Source organism: Apium graveolens, chromosome 9 (assembly GCF_009905375.1).
Source record: "Apium graveolens cultivar Ventura chromosome 9, ASM990537v1, whole genome shotgun sequence".
NCBI lineage: Eukaryota > Viridiplantae > Streptophyta > Magnoliopsida > Apiales > Apiaceae > Apium > Apium graveolens.
The window spans coordinates 25,628,587-25,643,815 of NC_133655.1; positions in this window are offsets into that span (position 1 = coordinate 25,628,587).

Consider the following 15,229-nt stretch of genomic DNA (forward strand, 5'->3'; position numbering starts at 1 on the left):
TCGCTTGTTTTACGAGTCATTCTGAGTCGATTATTGATTGATAAATCGTATTTTGACCCAATTTCAGTTTTAAACGTAACGACTCCTGTGTCATATGAATTATGTGATACGTGAGTTATGTGATTACGTGTTATATGAATTATGTGTGTATGTGGATCAAGAGTCCTGTGATTGTCTGTTATATTTATGGTGGGCTATCGTATGGGTAGACGATAGGATTTTGACGCGTAGTTCGTCGAGTGATTATCGTTTAGACAATTAAAGCTATATCTTTTAATTATAGATGCGGATCTCTCGAGTTGATCAGGATAAGACGTTGGATAAAGAATGAGATGGAATGGCATTTGGATATTTGGCTTCTAGCAATCGCATGACCAGCATATCAGTCAAGTGTTGAAAAGAAGGACGGTGATGTTTTAAGACAAAATTTCAGAATAGATGCGTGTTTGCGAGTGTGACTAACTGCTAAAAACCCAAAGGCAAGTACCCCTGATTTCACTTATTGTTCAAGTGATGTTTATTTCGAATCACAGTATGCAAGTATCCCTATCATCACTTATTGTTCAAGTGATATTTATTTTAAATCTTTTGATGCAAGTATTGCTTTCCCTATTCTCAGTTTAGAATCGATAAATGTTTTACATATCGCTGAATTAAATAATTCTGTTTATGCAAGTATTCTTCCGTTATTCTATATTCAGAGTAGCTAAGTGATTTTACTTATCCAATTATCGGATTTATAAATATTTTGGATTTTGAGAAAAGTGATTTGGTTGCGAATATTCCTACCCAAGAATTGGGGGAATAAAATTATTTCGGGTGTCGAGTATCATGACCCCATTTCAATAAAAGGTTTTAAGATTGGATCATAATTGCGTAAGTGACCGGGACGGACGGTCCAGCGGAGGGCTATTTCTAAGTGCCATATGAATATTATGACACCATTTTGCCACAGGCTAGTTATGCCTTTTTGTTTGAGTACTCGTGTTTTTGGGGTCACGTTTCTATGAATCATGACCTTGTGCTATCACACGGGCTGATCAGCATGTGATAGTACGTCCGTCGGAGAATGATCCTAATCTAAATTATCATATCATTTTTGATATTCATAGAATAAATAATTTATCAACTGATTCTTTTTGGATTAAAAGTACTGATTCTGTTTTGGATTAAAAGTGAATTGTGGCTTTGATTCAGTTTCTGATTTTGTGGATACTTACGTTGTTGTTAAATATCAAAGGTGGTATTAGTATAGATGATTGATGTTGACTTCAGTATGGGTGTTGTGAGCATCAAAGTTCGTATTGATATCTAATTTGATATGACAACAAAATAAGTATTAATATTAAGAGTTGAGTTTTGAGTAAAGTTTATGATTCAATCCATAATCATTGTTTCATGTTATTGTGGTTTACGATATTTCCGTAAACACTGTTTTACGAGTTTTATTCTCGTCAAGATTCAAAGTATTGCTGAAGCCTTTCGCTTGAAAATATCAAAAAGAGTTTATAATTCAGCAATTATGATTTTAAATGTTCTGCTCTAATGCAGATATCGATTTTATATCAAAAGACCCTATATATGCTATAATGATCTTGCTGAGCATTTCTTCCGCTCATACTTGCCTGTTTTTAAATTTAACCTCCAGTGAGGATTAGCTTGCGCTACTTAGCTGCGAAATTCGAGAAAGCAAAGAAGAAGCTCTTGGAAGGTGGTTGGTCCAGGGTTTGCGGACTAGTGTAAGTTTTATTGTGTAAAGTTATTTATATTAGATTATATTATAGTTGTATATTTTATTTGGGCCTAGTATACTTCATTTCGAAGTTATACTAGTGGGTTTAATTGTGAGTTGGAATTTATTGAAAAGAGTTTTAAAAGAAAGTGAGAAAAATTTATTTGTGGAATTTGGATATCTTGTTTCTAGAACTGTAACCTTAAAAGATCTTGGATTAGTTTGGGGTCATTTATGATAAATATCTTCCGCTGGCATTTATTATTTGATTTAACAGGTTATTTTGGATTGAGGTTTCATCGTGACGACCAAATCCCCTGACCCCGGATTTGGGGGCGTTACAGGTTGGTATCAGAGCTGAGGTTATAGTAAACTAGAAACGAGAGTGTGTAGGAGTGTGTATAGCTATGTGAGGACGTTTGAGCTCATATCGAGTTCCTGTTGGACTATTGGATATAGTACCAACGAATAAGTTAAGATAAGGCGTATTTGTTTGAGATGATTGTGCTGAACTGGATGGAACTCCGGGAAGCTGCAAATTTCTATTGTGGAATCTTCCGAGACTACGATTCGACGACGATGGATATTATCGATATCCTTAGAATATGAAGAAGTATCTAGAATCGGATGACGAGTCAACAGAAGAGTTCAAATTCAAGATAAATATTAAGACTTTGGCAATACCTTCTCTTTCTATAATTTCTTTTGGCTTCTCTCAAAAAGGGATATCTGTTAGAGGATATATTCCCTACCACTCATTTTCAATCATAACTATGTTTTAAATGTGCCAGAGGTTGTCATGAAGCCTATTTTTCAGGTTTTGATAGCTCTGTCAAGTTATGATAATAAATTCCACTTTTCTAATTTGGTGGATAGTTTCTTGGTGATGTGACACCAGTTGCTCATTTGGTGTCAGAATTTTTGTTCTCTGGATTTCATTTCCTTCAGAAATATCAGCTTTGAAATCTTTTCAGTTTATTCATTTGATTTTGAATTCCTTTGACATTCTTTTATTCTGACTGAGATGAACAACCTTAACTATAAGGGACACAAGGTATACCTGTCTGTATGATAGGAGTTGGATGGGACGCCATCACTTGTGTGTATTGTGAATACATGAAGGTTAATAACCTTTAGTAGTGTCTTAATTTGGACACGCAATACCAAGTTCGTTTGATCATATTGATCTCTCAGTTATTCTTTCATTTCAACAACACTTTCTCATAAATTCAGAATTTGGTACCCACAATGGTGAGACATCTGTTATGATATCAAATTCTTTTCTTTTTGAAATTTCATGATTTTTATCATTCCAAATACTCGAAGGTATGCCAATCAAGTTAAGTTGAGTATCCTGGTCAAGTCAAAGTAAGGCGATGTGATGGAATTACGAAGGACGACAGTGGAATGCAATGCGATTAGAATATCAGGGGCGTATAGCGAAGTCAATCTGTTTCTTTTATTTCTCTCTCTATATCTCTTTCTTTTCTTCCATCTATCTTTCTCTCTATTCTTCTTTCTCGCAATCAGTAAAGCGATTCTATTGAGGAATTGGTCAAAGGATGTAGACTGAACAGTGGTACACAGTGAAGCTCCTGTAAAAGTTTTATTATACCAGGAATACAATATTTGTTTAAGATTATGGAAAATTGAGGTTATTTGGAAATGGAAAGTTGGTTAGAAAACCCTAAGTGCTGTCTTCTGCTGATTCCGAGGACGGAATCCTTATAAGGAGGGTAGATTGTGATATCCCGTATTTTCAGAATTATTATTATTAATATTTGAATATGTTTATGTGATTTTCTGATTTAGAAGGAATAAAATGGTGGATATTTTATTCCTATTTGACGAGTTTGTGTTATTAATTGGTAATGTGCTAATTGTTGAGTGTTATATCGGTCCTTGTTAATATCTGAAAATATTTCCTTAAATGTATTAATTTCAAAAGTTTATTTGAAACCCGATCATTTATTGATATCGGTAAATTGAGTTCGTTTAGTAATATTAGGGATTGGATGGATATTATGTCTGCTATGTGTTGTATGTAATATTAATTGTGTGTGACTTAGTTGTGATTGAGGATTATTTGTATTATTAATTACTGAGTCGTATCGTTTTGTTTTTGTCTTTAAAAGTGATTTTATTGAAAATCTAATTTCATAAATATTTAAATTATCTTTCAAAAATATTTTTATGACTTTATAATTACAATAATTATTTTTTTGGGATTTTATAAAATTTAGAAATCATTATTTCATCAATTATTTAGCCCTGTGTGATTTTCTGATTTCATTTATTTGTAAAATCCGTATTTAATTCTAAAATTTTTCAAAAATTATGAAACTCATATTTATTTAAGTTTGGAATATTCTGAGAATTTTAAAATTATTTTGAGAATTTTTAGGATTAATTTTACCCGCGCGTTGAATCGTTTAATTGATAAAAGCGGGTATAAATTGCGTTTCAAAAATTATTTTAAAATTTCAAAATTTATGTTTTTATAAACTCGGGATATTTGTAACATTTTAAGACTATTTTCGTAATTTTCTGAATTTCTTTCAAGTGCAGCTCGGTTCGTTAAATTGTGTAATGCGGGTATAACGAGCAAGTCAAAAATGCTTTAAAAATTATAAAAATTTTATTTTATTAGTTTTTAATTATTCTGAGAATTTTAGAATTTGTTTGGTAATTTTCTGATTTTATTTACCGGCGCTTTTATTCGATAATTTGAGAAATGCGGGGCAAAACAAAATTTTCAGATATAAATAAGGATATGTTGTTGTGATCTGTTGAAAAAAAAACAAAAAAAAAACAAAAGAAGAAAACGTGGCAGGAGGCCACCACCCCCACCTGCCACCCGTGAACAACAACCCCCCCCCCCACATTTGAGCTAAACAGTCCCTCTCCCCATTCTCTGTCTCTCTGTTTCTCCGTATATTTATTTACTTTAAATTTTCAAAAATTCATATCTTACAAACCGTTCATCCAAATTTCAATTGTTATATATATAAACGATCAGCGCTTCGATACCTACGCATAGGTATATATATTGCAAGGTTTTGAGAAGAAAAATTGCGGGGCATATTTCCGTTATATTTTCGTTTTAATTTATTTTCGGGGCGTAGAAACAGAGTTTGGAGGTGGTGATTACTCCACATGGTATCTCAGCGTGTATATGTCTATGACCATTAATTTCGGATTTTTCTGGAGATATTTTCCGGACATCAGATTTTCTCTTCAGGTTGATCAGAATTTATTTTGGGTAACGATTCCGAAATTCCGCCTTCGTACTTGTGTATATTATAGCATGTTAGTGTTTATATATTTATTTCATAATTTTTAGAAATTGTTGGAGAAGTCACTTTTGGTCCGAGTTTTGGTTCAGGTGGCCGTGTTATTCATTTCTGGAGTGTTTATATGCGTAAATATAAATTATTGTGTTGATTGTTGTTGGTTGTGTCGATATGATATCGACTGGCAGTCCGAGAAATAGAGGAGGTGTTGTCCGATTTCCAAAGAAAATATTATTTTAAATTATTTTCCAGGCTTGATAATTCTTATAAAATTATTTTCGGGTGTTCGAGCCCTATTATTTAGTTATAAAATGATTCAGAGACCTGTTTTAATTCCGAAAAATGTTCAAATATTCATATTAAATAAACCGTTCGTCCGTTTAATACGAAACGAACGCGTACAGACTCAGAAAAATATTCCGCTTTCATTAAAAATACTTTTGAGACCCAAATCCTTTTTGTTTCGAAAGGTCGCTTGTTTTACGAGTCATTCTGAGTCGATTATTGATTGATAAATCGTATTTTGACCCAATTTCAGTTTTAAACGTAACGACTCCTGTGTCATATGAATTATGTGATACGTGAGTTATGTGATTACGTGTTATATGAATTATGTGTGTATGTGGATCAAGAGTCCTGTGATTGTCTGTTATATTTATGGTGGGCTATCGTATGGGTAGACGATAGGATTTTGACGCGTAGTTCGTCGAGTGATTATCGTTTAGACAATTAAAGCTATATCTTTTAATTATAGATGCGGATCTCTCGAGTTGATCAGGATAAGACGTTGGATAAAGAATGAGATGGAATGGCATTTGGATATTTGGCTTCTAGCAATCGCATGACCAGCATATCAGTCAAGTGTTGAAAAGAAGGACGGTGATGTTTTAAGACAAAATTTCAGAATAGATGCGTGTTTGCGAGTGTGACTAACTGCTAAAAACCCAAAGGCAAGTACCCCTGATTTCACTTATTGTTCAAGTGATGTTTATTTCGAATCACAGTATGCAAGTATCCCTATCATCACTTATTGTTCAAGTGATATTTATTTTAAATCTTTTGATGCAAGTATTGCTTTCCCTATTCTCAGTTTAGAATCGATAAATGTTTTACATATCGCTGAATTAAATAATTCTGTTTATGCAAGTATTCTTCCGTTATTCTATATTCAGAGTAGCTAAGTGATTTTACTTATCCAATTATCGGATTTATAAATATTTTGGATTTTGAGAAAAGTGATTTGGTTGCGAATATTCCTACCCAAGAATTGGGGGAATAAAATTATTTCGGGTGTCGAGTATCATGACCCCATTTCAATAAAAGGTTTTAAGATTGGATCATAATTGCGTAAGTGACCGGGACGGACGGTCCAGCGGAGGGCTATTTCTAAGTGCCATATGAATATTATGACACCATTTTGCCACAGGCTAGTTATGCCTTTTTGTTTGAGTACTCGTGTTTTTGGGGTCACGTTTCTATGAATCATGACCTTGTGCTATCACACGGGCTGATCAGCATGTGATAGTACGTCCGTCGGAGAATGATCCTAATCTAAATTATCATATCATTTTTGATATTCATAGAATAAATAATTTATCAACTGATTCTTTTTGGATTAAAAGTACTGATTCTGTTTTGGATTAAAAGTGAATTGTGGCTTTGATTCAGTTTCTGATTTTGTGGATACTTACGTTGTTGTTAAATATCAAAGGTGGTATTAGTATAGATGATTGATGTTGACTTCAGTATGGGTGTTGTGAGCATCAAAGTTCGTATTGATATCTAATTTGATAAGACAACAAAATAAGTATTAATATTAAGAGTTGAGTTTTGAGTAAAGTTTATGATTCAATCCATAATCATTGTTTCATGTTATTGTGGTTTACGATATTTCCGTAAACACTGTTTTACGAGTTTTATTCTCGTCAAGATTCAAAGTATTGCTGAAGCCTTTCGCTTGAAAATATCAAAAAGAGTTTATAATTCAGCAATTATGATTTTAAATGTTCTGCTCTAATGCAGATATCGATTTTATATCAAAAGACCCTATATATGCTATAATGATCTTGCTGAGCATTTCTTCCGCTCATACTTGCCTGTTTTTAAATTTAACCTCCAGTGAGGATTAGCTTGCGCTACTTAGCTGCGAAATTCAAGAAAGCAAAGAAGAAGCTCTTGGAAGGTGGTTGGTCCAGGGTTTGCGGACTAGTGTAAGTTTTATTGTGTAAAGTTATTTATATTAGATTATATTATAGTTGTATATTTTATTTGGGCCTAGTATACTTCATTTCGAAGTTATACTAGTGGGTTTAATTGTGAGTTGGAATTTATTGAAAAGAGTTTTAAAAGAAAGTGAGAAAAATTTATTTGTGGAATTTGGATATCTTGTTTCTAGAACTGTAACCTTAAAAGATCTTGGATTAGTTTGGGGTCATTTATGATAAATATCTTCCGCTGGCATTTATTATTTGATTTAACAGGTTATTTTGGATTGAGGTTTCATCGTGACGACCAAATCCCCTGACCCCGGATTTGGGGGCGTTACAGGTTGGTATCAGAGCTGAGGTTATAGTAAACTAGAAACGAGAGTGTGTAGGAGTGTGTATAGCTATGTGAGGACGTTTGAGCTCATATCGAGTTCCTGTTGGACTATTGGATATAGTACCAACGAATAAGTTAAGATAAGGCGTATTTGTTTGAGATGATTGTGCTGAACTGGATGGAACTCCGGGAAGCTGCAAATTTCTATTGTGGAATCTTCCGAGACTACGATTCGACGACGATGGATATTATCGATATCCTTAGAATATGAAGAAGTATCTAGAATCGGATGACGAGTCAACAGAAGAGTTCAAATTCAAGATAAATATTAAGACTTTGGCAATACCTTCTCTTTCTATAATTTCTTTTGGCTTCTCTCAAAAAGGGATATCTGTTAGAGGATATATTCCCTACCACTCATTTTCAATCATAACTATGTTTTAAATGTGCCAGAGGTTGTCATGAAGCCTATTTTTCAGGTTTTGATAGCTCTGTCAAGTTATGATAATAAATTCCACTTTTCTAATTTGGTGGATAGTTTCTTGGTGATGTGACACCAGTTGCTCATTTGGTGTCAGAATTTTTGTTCTCTGGATTTCATTTCCTTCAGAAATATCAGCTTTGAAATCTTTTCAGTTTATTCATTTGATTTTGAATTCCTTTGACATTCTTTTATTCTGACTGAGATGAACAACCTTAACTATAAGGGACACAAGGTATACCTGTCTGTATGATAGGAGTTGGATGGGACGCCATCACTTGTGTGTATTGTGAATACATGAAGGTTAATAACCTTTAGTAGTGTCTTAATTTGGACACGCAATACCAAGTTCGTTTGATCATATTGATCTCTCAGTTATTCTTTCATTTCAACAACACTTTCTCATAAATTCAGAATTTGGTACCCACAATGGTGAGACATCTGTTATGATATCAAATTCTTTTCTTTTTGAAATTTCATGATTTTTATCATTCCAAATACTCGAAGGTATGCCAATCAAGTTAAGTTGAGTATCCTGGTCAAGTCAAAGTAAGGCGATGTGATGGAATTACGAAGGACGACAGTGGAATGCAATGCGATTAGAATATCAGGGGCGTATAGCGAAGTCAATCTGTTTCTTTTATTTCTCTCTCTATATCTCTTTCTTTTCTTCCATCTATCTTTCTCTCTATTCTTCTTTCTCGCAATCAGTAAAGCGATTCTATTGAGGAATTGGTCAAAGGATGTAGACTGAACAGTGGTACACAGTGAAGCTCCTGTAAAAGTTTTATTATACCAGGAATACAATATTTGTTTAAGATTATGGAAAATTGAGGTTATTTGGAAATGGAAAGTTGGTTAGAAAACCCTAAGTGCTGTCTTCTGCTGATTCCGAGGACGGAATCCTTATAAGGAGGGTAGATTGTGATATCCCGTATTTTCAGAATTATTATTATTAATATTTGAATATGTTTATGTGATTTTCTGATTTAGAAGGAATAAAATTTCGGGTTCGGTATATCAAAATTTCGGGTTCGGTATATCAAAATTTCGGGTTCGGTATATCAAAATTTCGGGTTCGGTATATCTAAAATTTCGGGTTTCGGATTAATTTTTCATCCCTAGTAGACTTTTATAAATCGAGAGTGTTACAATTATTTTTTAACTATTTGCACTTATAATAATTTAGGTCGACGAAATAAAAGGTGTATAATTTAAACACAATATATCACAATTTATAAGAGCATGGTTTAAATTAAATTAGCATAATTAATATGTATGTATATATAATACAATATAAGCATTAAGTTTTTCCCACGAAACTCTAAAGATGCTAGTAAGGGAAGCCGCTTAATTCTTAAACGATTATATATATATATATATATATATTTATTTATTTATTTATTTATTTATTTATATTTACTTAAAAACTTTAAAAAAATTTCACGAAACACTAGAGGTGCTGGTAAGGGAATTCATTTAAATCTTTTGACTGAATATAACAAGTATGTATATATATATATAATGGAAGTCTTAAGTTTTTCCCACGAAACACTAAATGTGCTAGTAAGGGAAGTCGCTTAAGTCTTTTAAAAAATTATATCAATATATAGACAAAATAAGTGTATTTAAGTTTAAAGAATAAAGTGATAGCTTTTGTGATTGAAGGAGTTAGGTGAAGGAAATGGTTGAAATTGAGTTAAAATGAATGGTGGATGAAAAAATGGTGTGGATTGATGAGGTGGAGGTTTAGTTGTGTTCATTTGCAACTTACATAAAAGACAAACACGTTTATAGAGCAAAATCCCAGTTGATTTAATTATATAATAATGATATTTTAGCTTTTTTAATTAATCATTAATTATTTAATTAATTAAGTAATTAGCACCATTAAATATGACGACTTTGAAAAACCTTAAATAAATACAACCAAAAATATGATAATTACATAAATATCATAAAATGATGATATGCAAATTTTGGTCAATTTTGGTCAAAGGTAGCTCGGTCAAACGTTCGGTCAAAATTTTGGTAAACGTTCGGTCAAAATTTTGGTCAACACCCGAAAAATCACACTCGAACAAAGTTTCTCTAGAATTAGGAAACTTTAACCATGCATAGAAAATACCACTTCAATGAAAAATATCAAGTTTTAAGATTTTCTAGCAAGTGGTAGCATTTTATTTGAATTTAAAACAATTAAATCAGGGTTTAGTTCCAAATAAAATACGAACGATCTTTTATGAAAACAGATAGACATTTTTGACTCAAGTTTGGGCTATAATAAATACTTAGAATATATGTTCTAAAAAATAAAATATTTTGAGAGTGTGGAAAATATTTTTAAATATTTAAAAGTATTTTCTCCGATAAATAATAGATTTGAGATACGAGAGAAAATTATTTTAAAAAATATGAGAAAGGGGTAAAATGAGAGGTTAATAATTTATTACCAAATATTAAATGTCACGAGGGTAAAAATCTTTATTTGGATGTATAAAAATTTATGGTGTGAAAGATTTATATTTTATCTATTTATAAATATTTGTCTATAAAATAAATTTAGCACGAGCCTTCTAAAGAATAGTCAAATTTCCTTTTTCAAACTTGTTGTCTTATTAATATTTCAAGAGAGTCTAAGAAATATCATATTTCGATAATTTTTTTACGATTTTTGAATTTAAGAGTATATCCTTAAAATGTATATTTTGATTTTTCAACAAATTGGAATATCTTTTGTATTTTTATTTAAAATATAAATACACTTGAAGTCATTTTTGAAAATATTTTGCTAGAGATGACTTTTCACTTTTTAATGTGTCAATTAAATTAATGCTTATTTGGAGAGGATATACGTGTTTTAAATTTTATATTAAATTTTGTAAATACTAAAATAAATAATTAATCAAAGACGTCCTTTTAATAGTGACTACTCTATCAAGAAGTAATATGTTACACAAATAATAAAACTTTTAAGTAATATTTATAGTGTAAATCTAACTTGTGTTTATCTATTTATACAACCTATCAATTGCAATGAATAACAGAAAGTCTGACATGTTCTGTAACAATTAACCGCAAATATTGATTTCCTAGAATTGAAATACCTCTCTAAATTTTATATCTTCAAACGAAATCAATCATCTCATGACTTATGGCATATCATATTCTAATCACCAAATACTAATGTATAAAATTTGACCGAGATACTAATAGATATATAACGATGACCAAATTCTGATACCATATTGTAACAGTATCAAATATAGATCATAGCATTCCTTCTTTTCATTAATTTTCTCATGGTGTTAATGTGCATGACCTTCAACATGTTAACTTTATGTTTCTTGATATTATTATTGAAGTCCCTCGGACTGATTGCTCACAAGTTGATCCGACTTAAAAATTATTTTAAAAATACTCATTGTAATCTTGTCATCCTCGTAGAAAAAATAAAAAGTAATGAGAAAATACATGCAATAATGAAATTATCTATTTTAACTCATTCATATATCGAGTCATAAACACATATGAATACAAATTTTCATTTTATATTTTTAATAGAGGTGCGCCACACAAAAACATTATTTTATCATTTATAAAATTTAATATTAAGATATTAATCAAATTTTAAAAACATATAAAGCATGTCAATTACAGTTAAAACATAAAATATATAGGTAAAAACAATTGAATAATATAGTAATACCTTCCGTCTATTTAATATTAAAGGTCCATTATCCATTATTAAATATTTAGATCATCGACCTCTTGTTTAAAAATCATACATTATTTCAAAGTTTTTTTAGTTAATTGTATATTTCTAAGAGGTCGTTTAGTTGACATGTATTTACATGGCTATTTGAAATCTCTGGAAAGTACTAATTTAAGTAGTTATTTGGTTGGATAAAAAGTAGGTGTTGTAAGTTACTGGGAACATTTGTCCACTTCTACCTAGGTTAGTCACACTCCCTTGATATAGAAATAAAAATAATTTATATATTATGATTATAAGTAAAACTGAAAATATATATGAAAACAAAAACTAACAAAACATAACTCAGTTACTTAATAAAGTATAGTATAGGTGTTAATAACATTTTTTAATATTTATATGTTAGTTACACTTTCTTGGTCTAGAAATAAAAATAATTTATTGATTATTACAATAAGTAAAACTGAAAATAAATATGCAAACAAAAATTAATAAAACATAACTCAGTTATTTAATAAAGTATAATATATGTGTTAATAATATTTATTTATTATTTATTTTTAAATCTATGTAATGGTATTTGACATTTAAAATATAGTTAATTGGTCAAAATTGGGTCAATTGGTCATAATTGGGATATTGGTACCTAAAATTAAGAAAAGATAAGGCATCTATTTTATCACGAAGGAAGAAGGTGCGCCCTACAGATATAGGGAGGTGCGCCCTTATGCATACAAGAAGAGTAATGTTGACGCCTTACATAATCGAGGCGCGCCCTCATTGGTGAAGGAAGCGCGCCCTATTGATATATAAAGAAAGAAATTCAATTGATTCTTAGAGCTATCCCATAAGGTATTAGGGCGCGCTCTAAGTGAGAAAGGTAGCTTGGATGAGATTTCAACATGGATGCTTGGAAGGGTTCTTTAGAAGACTCAAGGAGGATGGAGATTATTATTACTAACCTATTTGATGCAGGTACTCTATTGAAGAACTCCTTTCTGTAGCACATCTACAGGAAAGGCGGTGTCCGTAATCAGAGACCTCCAGGGGTATGCATGGACGGAAGGCCTCCTCCTGTAGTCAATGAGTGTCCTCATTGGGGATGTGGGGTAAATTCTGGTGTGTCTTTTGGGAGGTCTGTCTCTGTAGTCAACGGGTGTCCTCGTTGGGAGACTTCGGAGTAACCTGCAATTTACACCCAAAAACTTGGGATCACTTGTCCTGTAATCTGGTAGGGGCTCCTTATCTAGGGCAAGGATGCGTCCAACATTTGGGGTGAACCACGACTATACCTGCGTCTACGGACTAGAGAAACAGCCGGTAGCGGAGGGTTATTCTTGGCCAGGGAGATGCCTTATCCGTGAAGTCTCGAAGCCGCGGACGAGCCTTGGGCCTTTGTGGTTGGGCCTCATCGGCGGACATTCCTAAAGCTAGTAGAAGACGGTTTCCAGTGGGTTTCCCATTGGGCCTCGGGACAAGAAATCTAAGCCCGTTAGGTTTCTTGTTCCCCAAGAACTACGTGGGATTGATTCCCTATAAATAGGGATACGTAGGCAAATTGTAAGGCGTGAGAAGCGAGAGCGCAAAGGAGCCACCACTAACCCTAAGCAATCTCAGCCCCCAATAAACACCACCACCAAACACTGTTCATCTTTCCGATGAATACTGTTCATCGGATCCACCGATTACTGTTCACATTTTCGACGAGGAACCGCCATCACAGATCTTGTTTCCAGCTACGAACCTCAGACTTTATTGCTCCCAAATTCCTCCGTCGATAAATTAGCACTAGAAGGAGGTCTAATCAATATCATAATCTCAGGAGAAAGAGATGTCTCGTCACGATGAAGGTTCTTTGACGCAAGAATTGAAGGATAGCCACGGAGGAGTTGCATACAACGGCCACGAAGGAGATCCGTGAATAACTGTTTTCGGCAGGGGGGTCGAAGGAGATTTGAGTTTAGTATCCGCGGCCACGAGGGAGATCCATGGATGATGATATCCAGCCATGGAGGTTGAAGTTTGTAGCCATAACCACGAAGGAGCGAAGTTGGGCGGAAAATTCAGATTTGATGGATTTAGCGATTTGCTTACATTGTTTGGGCCGTATCTCGAGTTCCGTAAGTCAGATTTGAACGATCTTACAGTCTACGTGAAACTTGTTGAATTCTCTTTAATTCGGAGATGATATGATTACGAGAATAAAAGTTTAGCAGTAGGAAAATAGAGGAAAACAGCAGCTGCGAAATTTTACCAAAAAATCCTATTTGGTTTATAAGATTGAGAGACTCCTATTTGGTTTAGAAGATTGGGAGAAACCTATTTGGTATTGAAGATTGGAGTATCCTAGTCTAATTAGAAGATTAAAGAATCTTATTCGATATAGAAAATTGGTGAAATCCTATTCTAATTAGAAGATTGAAGAATCCTATTCCATTAAGGAGATTGATGAATCATATTCCAACAAGAAGACTGGAGAATCCTATTTGATTTGAAATATTTGAGAACACTATTCAGTTCAGAGGACTTAACCAGGAGCAAATCTGAGGAGGATCGGGAGGAGAACACTTCAAGAAGAAGGCATTACTACCATGAGCTAGTTATCGCCGTTAAGACGATTCCTCGAGGTAACACTCGACTAGTTTTGTTGTATTTTCCGTTAATTACTTCTGGGACTTGTGCAAGGAGAATATTGTGAAAGAGATTTAGCACGGAGAAGATCCCCACAAACACTTAGAATACGCCTTGATGAAGATATTCGAGGCCCGAGGGACTTCCAACAAATTTCAGGAGAGTTCGCTGATTGGACACGTCCGTCCCTCTAGCATGCGTCCTCCAGGTAACATTTAAAGTTCCATATTAATTGTATTTCTTACAGGTAGGAAATCTTATCTGAAAAAAATCTAATGATTTTCCAAGCACGGTATCACAATCTATTAAGGCGCGCCCTCTGCATGTGAGAAATTCAGTGGAAAATTGCATTCCCAGGGCGCGCCCTCAGAAGAAAAAGTCTATGGAAGTTTTCAATGAAGATGTCTTGATGATCAGATGAGTCATAGTCAGTACTTGAAGAATGGCTCGACTGGAACTAATTCCTTCTCTTTCAAGACGCGCCCTTTCTTTAAGGCACGCCCTCACAGAAATATTGAGAGTGAGATGCCCTTTATTGGATGACACTTTGTGAGATGCCCAAAAGATATTTATACCTGAGATAGTTTCGGCATCCCTTGAGCTTTGTAGAAGATAGAGGCTTTCTAAGAATATTGATCTTTGATTTGGTTTAATTACATGAAGATTCTGTAGAAGACCCTTGTCGAGGTAGATGCTCCTCTAACAGAGGACGCGCCCTCCAATGATGAATACCCTTGTCGAGGTAGATGCGTCTCTTACAGAGGACGCACCCTCCAAGGATGAATACCCTTGTCGAGGTAGATGCTCCTCTTATAGAGGACGCGCCTTCCAAGGAT